The sequence below is a fragment of the Rhinatrema bivittatum genome, chromosome 6 (genome assembly GCF_901001135.1).
Source record: "Rhinatrema bivittatum chromosome 6, aRhiBiv1.1, whole genome shotgun sequence".
NCBI lineage: Eukaryota > Metazoa > Chordata > Amphibia > Gymnophiona > Rhinatrematidae > Rhinatrema > Rhinatrema bivittatum.
In genome coordinates, this window is record NC_042620.1 from 325,494,099 (window position 1) to 325,508,841 (window position 14,743).

The window sequence follows — 14,743 nt, forward strand, 5'->3', positions numbered from 1 at the left end:
CTACTTTTAAAGTGAAACTCAAGACTTGGCTCTTCCGTCAAGCTTTCCCAGAGAGCTAAAAGCAAGAAGAACAACAACAACCATCCTTGCCTTACAGCAATAATCTAATGTTTATATTACTGCAGTTATATGTTTCCAAGTTGTGTTCTAAGTTGATCTTAGTTGTTCTAAATTGATCTTAGTTGTTTTTTCCCAATAGATTGTACTTTATTATATATATCCGTTATTATTTCGATATGTTCCATGTAAACCGCCTCCCCGGCGATAGTTATCTCTGTTAAATGTGAACCAGAGGTGATATGTATTGTATACAGGAACTTCCGGTATATAAAACCAAAATAAATAAATAAATAAACTTAACGCCTGCATCTAAGTAACATTTCCTGGGTAGGTAAAGGAGGCGTTCTAGGCAGCCTTGCCACTAGTGACCCTCCTGGCATTGCAGGGGAATAGATACTAAGGCTAATACCCTGCAATTTGCATCAGACGCACTAAGCTTGCCCCGGGTTTTTTTATGCTAACGCCTTTATTATATACCTGACAAGGTTAGTGAGGAAAAAATCCATGCTATAACATGAGTAAAAACCCACAATAAGCTCAGCATGGCTTATTACATCAGCCCCACTGTGAAATACAAATTCTGGGTTAAAAAAAAAACGACACTCGAGATCCAAGATGGCCGCCGCAGGGTGAACACGGGAAACGAGCTCGCTCCGCGTTCTTTTCTCCTACCTTGCTAATTTTTCCCCGAGAATAATTTTCTTGTTCCAATGCCTCATACCAAGCGCAAGGCAAGGATAAGAGAGGCTTGTCCTCGACGCCTGAATCATTTCTTCGTCAAACGCGGATTGAGGAAGCTTTCCCTGGTTTGCAGCTAGAACCAGTGAGGGGAGCCACTGGAGTTGATGGCGTAGAGCGGACACCATACTCCCTGGCTGATGAGATTTCTCTGAGTCCCGGTGTGCTACACTCCCTCTCTCTCCTGCAAACCCCCGTCACAGGGGGAGTTGGACATCTGCAGGGAACTCCACCGAACCAGCCCATAGGAACAACGGAAGACCCCCAGAGAAGCGGCATAGAATCTACGCCGACTTCGGAGAGCCTGGGAAGTACAGGCTCCAGGGGAAAAGAGCTTGGTTTGGGGCGAGTCAGGCGAGACGAGGAAGGCCCTCTAATCCAAGGAGGAGAAGAAGAAGGGATATGCATAATTCTGAAACACCCATTGAATGTTCCTGATAAGGTAACCTCTGAAGAAATATGGAAAGCTATTACAGTGATGAATAAAGCTATAGTTGACTTAACAAATGCAGTAAAATTGAATATAGAGAAGTCTAATGGATTGGACACGAGAGTTCAAAAAATGGAAACTAAAGTTGTGAATCTGGAAAAGGATATAAGTAATATAAAAGAAGTTCAGGTTAATTTTATCAAGTCTGAATCATATATTAATGGTAAACTGGATTACCTAGAAAACCAGATGCGGAGAAATAATCTGCGAATTCTCAATTTTCCAAAAACAAAATGGATGCCTTTAATTGACTTAGTTAAAAGTTACTTTAAAAATATTTTGTCATATTCAGAGGAGAAAATGCCTTTAGTAACGAGGGCTTATTATACCCCGGCAAAAAAATCTGCAAATAGAGTGCCTCAACAACAAGAATCAATGGATAAAGATATCTCCCCTGACAATTTGACAGAGTTTCTTGAGAAGTCATTCGAAGCAAAAATTGAGGAGCGTGCAACAGTTTTTCTATCTTTTCAACAGATTTCTGATAGAGACGAAGTATTAAGAAGATCTTTCAAAAATCAGTCTGTATTATCTTATGGTTTTCAAGTAAGAGTATTTCCTGATATTACACAAAGAACTCAAGAGAAAAGAAAAGCTTTCTTAAATCTGAGAAATGAAGTTGTATCTAGAGGTGCTAAGTTTAACTTGAAATATCCATGTCGGTGTATTTTGGTTCATAATAATAATAAGTATATATTTACAGAGTTAGATCAATTGCGCACATACCTGGACTCTCACTCCTGATAGGAATAGAAGGGTAGGCAATAATACAAAATGTATCTGCAAATTACCCTGTGTTGTTACCTTATTTGAATGTTTTCTTTTTCTTTGTTAAAAACCGCTTTATAATTCTCTTGGATCTCTCCATTTGCTTATAATATATGGAAAACAATTTTATGTCTAGTAATAATCTAGAATGGAAATGTGGAAATTTGCCTAACATTCTTTTTTTCTTTTTTCTTTCGTCTTTTGCAAATGTTTCAATTGTAATTGAAATGAAAATTCAGAAATAAAAATTTAAAAAAAAAAACGACACTCAGCATGTGTAGCAATCCACCATACCATAGCAGCATTAAATCACTGGAATTCAAATGGCATCAACTCTATTTATGAAAAGGCAGCACTGAAAATATTACAACCAGGTCCTAGAACACCAATACACCTCCTGGTGGGGCAAAACACAATAAACAAAACTGCTACAGATCCCTACAGCTATCAGAATACCTCAGCTCTCGGTTACACTTGCAGAACATCAAATACAGATAGTTGACAGAAATTAAAAATCCCAAGAAGCCCAGACTCTGTATGCATGCAAAACTGACTTCCACTCTTTCTCCTGTGTACAGCACTTCTCCCTTTGCCCCAAACCCTAGTGTTTCTTCTCTTTCTCCTCACATCCTTACCAGAGGACTGGGGATGGAGAGAGAACCAGAAGGGATGAGGTCGAGGGGAGAATATTGGAGATGAGGAAGTGTGTTCTAGTTGGTATAACAAACTAAAAGTACTCATAAATAATAGTATAAAAACATAAAACAAACAACATAAACATCATTATGAAATCATAAAAGTAACATATAATAGAATATAAGACAAACAAATAACACAGGATCCATCATCAAATCATAAAAAACAAAGCAGAAGAACCACTCTACTGTTGAACTAACAGAGTTAACTATAAGCCTGTTTAAGTTTTTAGGTGTTTCTTAATGTGCTAAAACAAATCTCTTTTCTTAATTGTGGAAGGCATTCCATATCGAAGGACCAGTGATGGAAAAAGAGCGCTCTCTAGTCTCATCCAAATGAGCCGGATCTCATTGATGGAACATCTAAACATTCTGACCTTAACTCGAAACAAGTTGCCTGCCTCGCGCGTTCCTGGTCTTCACTCCTGTCTTCCTGGTCTTTGTCTCTTCATCTTCGTCCTGTGGTCAGCCTCCAGTTCTTCAGTGTCTTCTGTGTCATTGCCTGCCCACCCATGCTGTTCCTTGCCTTTCCATTCTCATCTTAACTTGCACATAGGTCTTTACATTTTTCAAGAGGGAACTAAAAGTATCATGGGCATCTGAGTTCAAGTGCTTTATGAATTAGAGTTAAAATCTTGAAACTAATACGGAGACGAATGGGAAGCCAGTGTACTGGTCTGATACCAGTAAATAGGAGGGTCCCCAGCCATGCCTGGAGGGCATCAGTAACTGGGCGCCGCGTGTCGCAATTTGACGCGGCCGTGGAGCTTTAGGGTGTTGAGTAATATCACATAGAGGCCATCGCACTGCCATCGCTTCCACCGTCCCCCCCCTCCTCCCCATCCGCGCTAGCCCATGGGTGCTTCTGGGCTGGACGGTGCGGCGATGAGTGGGACGGGGAGGGAGGGGCAGGAGAATGAGCTGGGGGCACAGGGTGATGAGGTTAAGGTGCCATCATAAGGATCGAGCACCCTTGTTGAACGAGCTGGCGCTTGCCCAGCCTCCCCCCCTGGTAAGCATTTCATTCTCTCGGGATAGCAATCTCGGTATGATGCTTTGGGGCACCTGAGTGTTGCAAGTCATATGTGTTAGATAGGTTGGCATGCTACTAGTTTGCCACTGCTATGTTGTCCATGTAATACTCTTCGTATTGCATACTATAGAGCGCAGACAGCAACAAACGTTATACGGTTAGTGAATAATAAATGTATGCAGAGGGCTCTAATGTCACAGCCTGGGGGAGGGTATGGTACCCGAGCCGGTTTCAGAGGTGGTGCATCACAGTATGGACAGCTAATAGTGGAGGCATTGGTGTGCTTCGGGGGTGTGGCCCCCTTGCTTGGGGATAAGGCATGGAGCCCGATAAATTGCTGGCCTTGCTCAGTACGTGGCGGGTAGCAGGGTGTAGCCCAGTTGGCTATTTATGGGATGACTCAGGTATGGATCTGTTTTGAAGTTATCTACTGTTCAATAAAGCTGCGGCCCTTACATTCCACTTAATTGTGTGTTTGCAGATGTCTGTGCTATTTTATGTTCATGCTACATTATGAGGGAGATCTTCAAAGCATACACGAGCGCGTACTTTTGTTCGCTCATATCTTATAAAATCCGGGGTCAGGCGCTCACAAGGCTGCGCAAAATCCTTCGCCATCCCCCCACCTTCCCCTCCCTTCCCCTACCTAACCCACCACCCAGCCTTATCTAAACTCCCCCCTTACCTTTGTCCGGCAAAGTTACGCCTGCTTTCAGCAGTCGTAATTTTGCGCACATCGGCCGGCAGCCCAGCTCCATCCTCCGGTCCCGGGGGCTGGTCCGGAGGCCTCGACCACGCCCCCGGGCCGGCGCCACGCCCCCGGCCCCAGCCCCCGAAAACGCCGCAACACGCCCCCGAAACGCCGCGTCGTTTCGGGAATGCCCCCGGACACGCCCCCCTCCCCGCCCCTTTTCGAAAGCCCTGGGACTTACGCGCGTCCCGGGGCTTTACGCGCGCCATGGCCTATGCAAAATAGGCGCGCAGGGCCTTTTAAAATCTGCCCCTATATGTATGGGTGGGGGGATGCAGTCGGGGTGGTGACTTTGTCGCAGGCTGCTAGAGGTAGAAGTCTACCTTGCCGCTGCATTCTGCTCATGGTGAAGAGCTTTAATGCTACACATGGGGAGCCTTAAATAGACAGAGTCGGAATAGTCGAGATAATTCAGAGCAGTGCTTGCGCAACATTTCTGAAATTCTCCACATGCAGCAAAGATTTTAATTTACTCAAATAATTTTTTTTACTACATTTGAAGCTGAGGATGAACTAACAAACTCGGGTCAAACAAAATACCCAAGTCCCAACCTGCTGAGAAATTGGGATTTTCTATCCCTCAAAAGTACAAACTTCAGGGGCCTGCTTTCCAGGCGAAGCAGCTCAATATAATAATCTCAGTTTTCCTTAACGTTTAAAGCCAATCTGTTAGCAGCCAACCGTCTATTAACTCCTGAGAGAAATATTCTGTCAAGGGCAGGTTAAAAAAGACCCAAAAAATGGAATAGGGACAAAAATTGGATATCATCCACATACAGAACGATAGCCAATATCCAGATTGGCTAAAACTTTACAAAGAGGTGACAAGGAACAGCTGATAAAGGAGCCTGAGGAACCCCTGAATTTAAAAGGCAATGGAGTAGAAAGCAAAGACTGGAGCCTAAGCTGCTGTGATGTAAGCCATCGTAAATCAGTCTTGGAGATCCCTGAGCTCTCCAGTCTGGCTAATGAAATCTGATGGTCTATACCGTGTCAAAGGCAGCGGAGAACAAAACGCGTGCCAGCATCAAAGCCCCGATGAAAAACGTCTAGACTGGAGAGGGAAAGGGTCTTGGTATTGTGGTCTGAATGCAAGCCAAGCTGAAAATGATCCAAAATATGAGGAGTGTCCAGAAAATCTTGCAGTTGTTTTAAAACACATTTCTCTAAAACCTTGGAAACAAAAGGCAGAGAAGATATTGGACTATAATTAGACAAAGCAGATTAATCTAATGTTGTTTTTTTTTGAGAAGCAGACAAACAGAGGCTCTTTTACATATAAAAGGGAACTTTACCGGTATATAACGAGGCATTAATTAATTCATAAGAAATGCAATTTCTATAAACAAGCATTTCATAACAGGACATATGTAGTATTATTTAGCGAACGGATTTAGTGACTTATTTCCTTAGAAGACACACTGTCAAAAGTTGACTATTTGCCATAAAAACGTTAACCAGACCCACTGGGTCAATAAAATGGGACAATACTACTGGTAGCCAGTTTTATCAGTGAAGTAATTAGCAAAACTGATCACAAGAAAAGGGGAGGCGTGTGTTACGAATCGACAGTCCACAGGCTAGCCCCACGGACTACCGCTCTCACCTTTACCCCAGTCTAGTTAGGAGTACTGCGTCCCAACGTGAAGAGGCCTCCCCGATGTGCCATGCCACCCTCCCACGGCAAGACGCCACCAGCAGCCCTCTCGTTGCAGGTCGCCGCCACTGATCCCTGCACGATGTAGCTCCTTAGGTGCACGGCATGTGCCTCCTTGCTAAATTTAAAGGGATCAGTGCGGGAAAGGCCCCCGGCCTCTCTTGATGACCTCACAGCCTAGGCCTTTAAAAGTCCCTCTTCCCCTGCAGTCAACACCTCAGCAATAGGTCCACTACCGTAGTGAGTAAGTTGCCTCAGCGCGTTCCTGGTCTTCGCTCCCTGGTTCCTGGCCTTTAGTCTTTGGTCTTAATCTTCACCCTGTGGTCAGCCTCCAGTTCTTCAGTGTCTTCTGTGTCATTGCCTGCCCACCCATGCTGTTCCTTGCCTCCCTGCCTGCCTGCCTTTCCATCCCGTCTTCCCTCAGATGGATCTCTGGTTCTGACTTCAGCCTGCTTGACACTTGACCCCACTTAAAGTCTGCCTGCCACTGACCACTGCCTGACTCCCAACGATGCCCGAACTCTGCCTGCCACTGACCATGGCCTGACTCACTACCATGTCTGAATGCTGCCCGCCTCGACCACCACCTGCCTCTGACTACACGTGAGCCCAGCCTGCCCCAGACCCTGCCTGTGACCCAACCGTCTCCACGGACATCCAGCTCATCAGCAGAGGCCTTGGCACCTGAGGGCTCAACCTAAGGGGAACGAGGGCTGGTATTGGTGAAGCTCCAGTCTGGGCTCTGCCACAGCCCAGCTGCACCGGTCATCGGTGGGGATCACAGGGCTTCTCCCTACAGGTTGTGCCAACTCCACCTCGGTGCAAGGGTTCACGCCTGCAACATGTGGACCCCCACTACTAAAGAATCACCAGCCCCAAAACTGCTCCTACTCTGCTCCGGCTCCCTTTCACATCCCCACCTCTCTCCCTAGCCGCTTTTTCTCTCTCACCCCAATGCTGCAGTGCCGTCTCTTCTCTCTCTCATACACACACACAGCTTGCACGCCTGCCCCATCAGTGTCAATCCTCTCAACCAATCAGCCTTCCCCTGCCTTGACCCTCCCAGTCAGCCTGTCCCACTACCATTCCTGCCCTGTCAGCCATCTTCAAGTCCTGCTTGCCAGCTCCCTCCAGCTAGCCATCCCGCTTACAGGCCTGAGCCCCTCCTAGTCAGGCCAACCTCAACCACCCTGAGCCACCATCCAGCCTTTAGCCCTCCTACACCACCAGCCTCCCCTCCCCTCCCCAGCCATTACGGGTCTCAGTCCCCCTCCCCAGCAAGTCCATAGCTTCCCTCCCTTCCCAGCCAGTCTCCAGCCTCACACCTTCCATTCCTCCCTCTCGCATCCCCAGCCAGAGCCTTCCTTCCCTCACCGCTCTCAAGCTCTTGGAACTTGGCGTACTTACGTTCCCTCCCTCTTCCTCCCTTCCTTGGAACCCTTCCTTTCTTCATCCCTCCCTCCCTTCCCAGGCCTGACCTTTCCGTCCTCCCTCTCTTACCCTCCCTTACCAGCCTCAATACTGTTCCTTCCTTCCTTCCTTCCTTCCCTCTCTCTCCTCCCAGCCTCATACTGTTCCTTTCTTTCCTTCCTTCGCTCACCTAGCTCCCTCCCATTCAGCCATCATACTTGTTCCTTCCTTCCCTCTCGTCCCTCCTTCCAACCTCATACTGTTCCTGTCCTTCCTCCTTCCCTCTCTCCCTCCCATTCCAGCCGTCATACTGTTCCTTCCCTTCCTTCCCCTCTCCTCCCAGCCGTCATGACTGTGCCTTCCGTCCTTCCATCTCTCCTCCCTTGGACCCTTCCTTCCTTCATCCTCCCTCCCTTCCCAGTCTCAGACCTTTCCTTCCCTCCCTCTCTCCCTCCCTTCCAGCCTCATACTGTTCCTTCCTTCCTTCCCTCTCTAGCCTCGGACCCTTCCTTCCCTCTCCAGGCAGTCAAAAGCCTCAGAACCACACATTGGGTTACCAACGGGCTCCAGATTTTCAGGACAGTTTGATCCAGTCCTGGTTTTACGCCCATTGCATGCTGGGACTTATTCTACTTTCCCTATTGCATTCCCTCAGAAAAATCAAGACGACATGTACGTGCATACAGGGGACTAAAACCAGGACTGAGAGAAGTTAAGGAAAGAATTAAAAAACGTGGTTGTTTTGTCAGGCGTACGAGAGTGATACCAAAGAAGGAGTATGAGATCCATATATTTTAGTACAATATGTTAGTTTTTGTATTTGCATTTTTAGAAGTAATTTTAAGATTTATAATTGTTTGTAGTTTGTTAATTTTAATATTTTGAATTAAGTTTTTTTTTCAATTTTTGTATTTATCTCTATTCTATGTGAACCGTGGGCGATGGAACTTCACTGTGCAATGGTATACAAGAATTGTACAAATAAATACAGAAATAAATGCCTTGTCCTGCAAATTGGAGCTGGTTGGCAACCCCGAGCAACACCCCCCAGGCAGCTTACGCCCCACCGTGCAGCATCACTTTTTGTCCCTGAAGTGCACCCTTCCTGCCTAACGTTGGCGGCGGCTCTCTGCATGCTCGCACTGCTCTTGCAAGACATGAAGATTAGCAGCAAAGCTGCTCTGCATGCGTTGTGAGACCAGCATGGGCCACACAGAGAGCCGCACAGTGTCAGGCAGCCGTGTCCCTGAGGAAAGGTTGGGCCACCCTGTTCCAATGCTCAGGGGCCTCGTCCGTGTAGGTCCCTTCATCTTCCATGGTGCAGAGGATTCCCGTGGCGCTGAATCATTTAATTCTAGCTGGACCCATGGCCGACCAGGGTTGCCGACGGTATCCTTGCCACACACCCAGGCCGCCATCAGTGGTGCACAAAGCCCAAGAGTCTCACCGCAGAGAGCAGGACAGCGGCATGAGGCTTAGCTGGTGATGTCCATGGGGGCAGGGTCCTATCTGACATCATCAGGGCATCGCAGCTTGGTACTAGTGCGGCACAGCTCCTGCACAGCGGCACGGATTGCCCTGATTGAGGATGAACTGATCTGGTGTTCTGAAGCAGACGTCTATCCCTCCTCCCACCCCCACCCCGGCTTCCTTTCTGAGAGCTGGGTCCATGTTGGTGCAGTCAGATAATATCACCCATGCATAATGGCTAATTCATCCTGCTGCCTATGGAGAACCCTGCTTACAAGTAAGCAAATACGCTTTCTCTGCTCTCATCTATCCAAAATAGTTATTTGCAAATTGTATATGGCGCCGATCCAGCGTTCTGGGCGGCTTAACAATAAAACATACACAGTGCAGTCACAAACATAAAACCAGAGAGGGAGATAACTGGGGCGGAGCCTTTTGGACCACGTGTCATCATCTACTGTGTTACTATGTTAAAGTAAACATGAGCTTTTCCATTTACTTTACCGTTTATTTATTTTTTAGATTTATATTCTGCTTTTCTGTGCTTCAAAGTGGATTACATTCAGGTACTGTGGGTATTTCCCTATCCCCAGAGGGCTCACAATCTAAGTTTGTACCTGAGGGCAATGGAGGGTAAAGTGACTTGCCCAAGGTCAACAAGGAGCGACAGCAGGACTCAAACCCTGGTCTCCTGGCTCATAGCCCCTGTGCTAACCACTGGGCTACTCCTCTCCACTCCACTGCCCACTGAGAGGCTCCTGATAGAGACATAGACCTCAGTATTCAGCTGGTTGTGAGCCGGAACATTCTCCTGGATATTTTGTGGGCACATACGTGGATGAGTGTCCTGCTGAATATATCCTGGGAAAGTTACCCCATTAAGTTATCTGGGTGACTTTAGGACAGGTATTATTTCCTGAATATCAGAGCTCAAATGTGAACTCCACCATCACTCTCGCTTCTTTCAATCCAGATAAATTTTGCGTAAGGAGTTAACAAACAACATTTAGCCAGACAGAGGGGGGAAATATTAAAATCTCAGAGTTTTGTTTGGGTAATTCAAATTACCCTTGAATATCCACCTCATGAGCCTTATTGTTCGTATTCATAGTCAATAGAGACTGATGCAAAAGACCCCAGCATTGTTCTTATTTTAAAACAATCAGGGAATAAGTAAGGTGAGGGTCAGTGTATGAAAGGTGAGATTTTTTTTTCCTTTCCAGACATTACTTGCATGCCTGTTAGATTCCAGCTTGCAGGTATGGATTGGGAGCCTGCTTTAGGGACAGCAACATTCAGAATAGTAATGGTAACTTTCATTTCCGTGGCAGCTTTTGCCCAAGCAGGAAGTCAGCGTGACCTGCAAGGAATATTTGGGCAGTCCTGACCCGGGGGCCTGGCACCACATCTCTGGCACGGAGCCTGCATGACAGGCCGTGAAGGGGAGAGGAGAGAAAGACGGAAGCTATTGTTATCCTAAGTTATTTTCAGGAGCAGAGAGGCACATGCCCTACAGGCTCTGTTTTATCTCTAGTAAAGTTTGGGACAGAAACATGAAATTGGTGAGCACTTGTCTGTCAAAAGCGGGACCAGCTATCACTTCAGGGCTAAACTTGTCAGCCCCTGTTGAAGTTTGTATTTTTGCTTCCTACCAACAATGAAAACATGAATTGCCAATCACTGTCAGGGTAAATAGTTTATGACAGGACCTCCTGGGACATTTTGCCCTCCTCCAGTCTGTTGGTCTGCACAGCACTTTGCAGATAGGAATGCTATGGTTAATGGCCCAGGCCACTTTCACTACCAATTGACTGTTGTTTATGAGCCAGTGGTGGACTCCTGAGCAGAGAGGCCACAGGGAGCTGTAACGCCTGTGGCTACAAATTGCGGGCAGGTTAGGACAGGTTGTTTATCTGTCTGGGTACAGATTCCAGTGCAATTAAAATAGTCATTTCACATTATTATGTTCCATCAATCTAAAGGCTTTAGTGAGCAAGGGGGAAAAAAAGGAGCAATAGATCCGTGGTGATAAACAGTCCTGGCTGCGAATGTTATGTCTGCTCTGTTCTTGCAAGCAAGAAGGAATGGATGTTTGGGACATTCAATAAATCTTTGCACTGGCAAAGAAGATCCCGGTGGTCAAAACGTTTTGGTGCAGTTTTTTTCCATCCTATGCAAAGGGAGAGTGGGAGAAATAGGGCAGGAAATGGAATGAAAGGCTGGGTAGTATCCCATTAAACTGTTTGTTAGCTCATGATATGCTAATGTATCTGGGCCTCCACTAACGTGGACAAGTGAATAGGGAGACTCTAAGACATCTCCTGTCGGCTAAAAGACGTTGCATGAAAGATGCCACGTTTGCAATAGAGCAATAAGGTTGTTAAAGGGACTCCTGGATTGCTTTACATGTGCTGTCAGCTGGGTGTGGATATATATATATGATAATATATATATATATATATTTGGAACATGCACATAAATGAAAACATTGTATGAAGCAATTATTCATTTGAAGAGTATTCGTTTTTTGTTACTAGCATCTTCTGGGTAGGTATTTGTAAGACGCATAATATACATAGTAATGATGGCAGATAGTCCAAGCAATCTGTCCAGCAGGGATGCGTATGGTTGCAGTTGGCGCTCTACACAGGTTAAACCCCAGCCGTCTGTTAGGGGTAGTAATTGCCTCTCCGTGCTGGTTTCCCTCATGCACTCTTGTCTTCATTTCTACCTCTAGCCTTTAGGGATCCACAGCACGTATTCCACGCCTTTTTAAATTCGTTTACTGTTTTCATCATCTCGTCTCCTCTTTCAGAAGGCGCATTCCAGGCATTCACTGAGAGAAATATTTCCTGATGTTGGTTCTGAGTCATTCCCTTGGAGTTTTATTTTGTGACCCCTAATTCTACTGTTTGCTTCCTTCAAGGATCGTGCATCATTAAAACCTTTCAGGTATCTGAGGGTCTGTATCATTTCTCCCCTGCACCTCCTCTCTTCCAGGGTGTACATATTGAGATCTGTTGGATTCCTAACCCTCATAAGCCTTCCGATACAGACCTCACACCATTTTGGTCGCCCTTCTCTGGACCGCCTCCAACCTGTTTCTACCCCTTTTGAGATACGAACTCCAGAACTGAACACAGTACTCCAGGTGAGGCCTCACCAAGCACCAGTACAAGGGGATTATCATCTCCTTTTTCTTACTCGATATTCCTCTCTCTATGCAGCCCAGCATTCTTCTGGCTTTAGCTCTCACCTTGTCACATTGTTTCCCCACCTTCAGATCCCCAGATACCATCACCTCAAGGTCCCTCTCCCAGTCCGTGCACATCAGTCTTTCACCCCCATCATATACAGCTCTTTTGGATTACCGCACCCCAGCTGCAGGACTCTGCACCACTTGGCATTGAATCCCAGTGGCCAAATCCTCAAATCACTTTTCAAATTTTCTTAAATCAATTTTCATGCTCTCTACTCCTTCAGGCGTTTCCACTCTGTTGCAGATCTTCGTATCAGCTAAAGAGTAATTTTTAAAGACCTCTGCATGCAAAACAACTTTTACACGTACATGGTCTTTTACAAAATTGCCTGCCTGATAAACGTACACATATATGTCATGTTTGCACATATGTATGCCCAGATTGAGCGGAGGCAATCCTGGAGGTAGGGTTCGGGAGGGGTTGGCACTTCTGAGCATATGGTATTGCATTTTCTGAAGTATGCATGTAACATTTCCCAAACATTTTCTGTGCACAAGTTAGCAGAATGTAGATGTGCGCTTTCCCTTTGAAAATTGGTGTAACTTATGCTCATATTTTCTAATTTATTCAGGCTCCTTCAGAATTACCCTCCTAATGTTTGTCATGTAAACCATCGCTCTTAACCTGTTAAATTGTTTTTCTTCCTACTGTTAGACACAAAGAAAGGCAGTGAATTACTATGCAGGGAGGTCAGGCCAATCTCTCTGAACTACTCCTGTTTAGAAGGAGACTATGGAGCCCAATGTAATAAGCTTTGCATTAATACTCAAGCTAAAACAAATTTATCTCCCGCTGCAGTAAGCAAATGGTCTGTTAACGCTGGGAATTTAAAACGTGCGCACACACCTGAGTTAAAATGTACCTCTCAGACATCATTGTATGTGCACAAAAAAAAATCGTGTTCTGTGCTGGTTCGCGTGCACAAAATACGATTTCAGTGCGGAAAACATTTTTATTGTGTGTGCATAAATCATATTTTATGTGCAAAGCACATTCTACACATAAATCCCTAGTACAGGTGCCGGCCTCGGACCTCTAGCGTCTGCCCTTAGACCGGCACTAGCCCTGGAAACATTACTCTGCCTCTGACTAGGATTTCCAGCGCTAAGAAGACCTGGGCTACGCTGGCACGCCTCACCCCTCTGCATTGGGGGAGGGAGGAGATTAGTTAATAACTTTATTAGCATGGACTTTCCATGCAAGGTCGCTAAGCAGCAAGCACAGCCTTACGTGCACATTTCTTGTGCACCCAACTCCAGGCTGCTTTGGGACGTAAATTTATGCACAAGATAATGTGCGCACAGCTCTGGGGAAAACCACACACTCTGCTAATGGCTCCTTAATACATCTGGCACTATGGAAAAAAGGGAGAGGCCACGCCGGTGATTTAATGACAGCGCTGTGCGCGACCGTGCAGAGAACCTGGGTTTGATGCCTGGGTGGGGTCTCTGCTCCCTGGCCGGGCTGGGAGGCTCCTGAGGCAACGTTCAGAGTGTGTGGGGGAGAGGATTTAGGACTTACTCTGTGGCCCTTGGCTAGGAATTAACACTGAAATCACTGGGCTATGTTAAGTTGGGAGGGACATACAAAATGGGTGGGAGTGGAGGACTCCAAAGCAGTTGTTTCTCTTTTTTGATTCTGTTTTATTGTGGGGTTTTTTTTTTATTTCATTTGATGTTTGTTTCTGTTCGTTTCATTAATTTGAAATAAAAGAAACATCAAAAGGAACAGGAAAAACATGTAAAGAAAAACAAAAGGAAATTAAGGGGCCAAATACCCCTCTCCCCACTAAAACAAAAATTTATTTTTTTTTAAATGTGAACCCCTCTGGTCCCTGGGTGTTTCCCTGTACCTCTCCACCTCCCTGCATGCTTCTTACCCCTTCCATCGGGGCAGGAGCAAACCCCCAATCTCTCCTGCCATGCTGGGTCCTGATTTTAAAATGGTTTCAGGCTGGCAAGGGAGCACCTGAGGTCAGCTGGCACCAGTGAAGCAGAGCCACAGGGACCATTCCTGCCCCAGGAGACCATCAGTGAGTTCCCAGTAAGCATGCAGGGGTTTGGGGGGGGGGGGGGGGGGGAGGGAAGTGATGGGAAGGGGTGGGTTTTTAATAAAACAGGGGCAGGGTCTGAGCCACAGTGGGGGTGGGAGATTAACTTCAGGCGTTTTCTTTTAAATTTAGGGCCCGAGTGGGGGAATAAGGAGTGGACACCAGACCCCCAGGGACTTGGAAGGGGGGGGGGGCTTTTCATGGGCCTTGTGGTCCCTTTGAAAGATGTCAGCCCCATGACCAGGAACACCAGGAAGAAAAATGTGGGCTTTTATTAAACTGCAGTACTTGAGTTTAATAAATCACAGAAAACCTTTCTTTATGATGAAACTGTCTTCCAAGGCTTAGTGTACTGACCCCT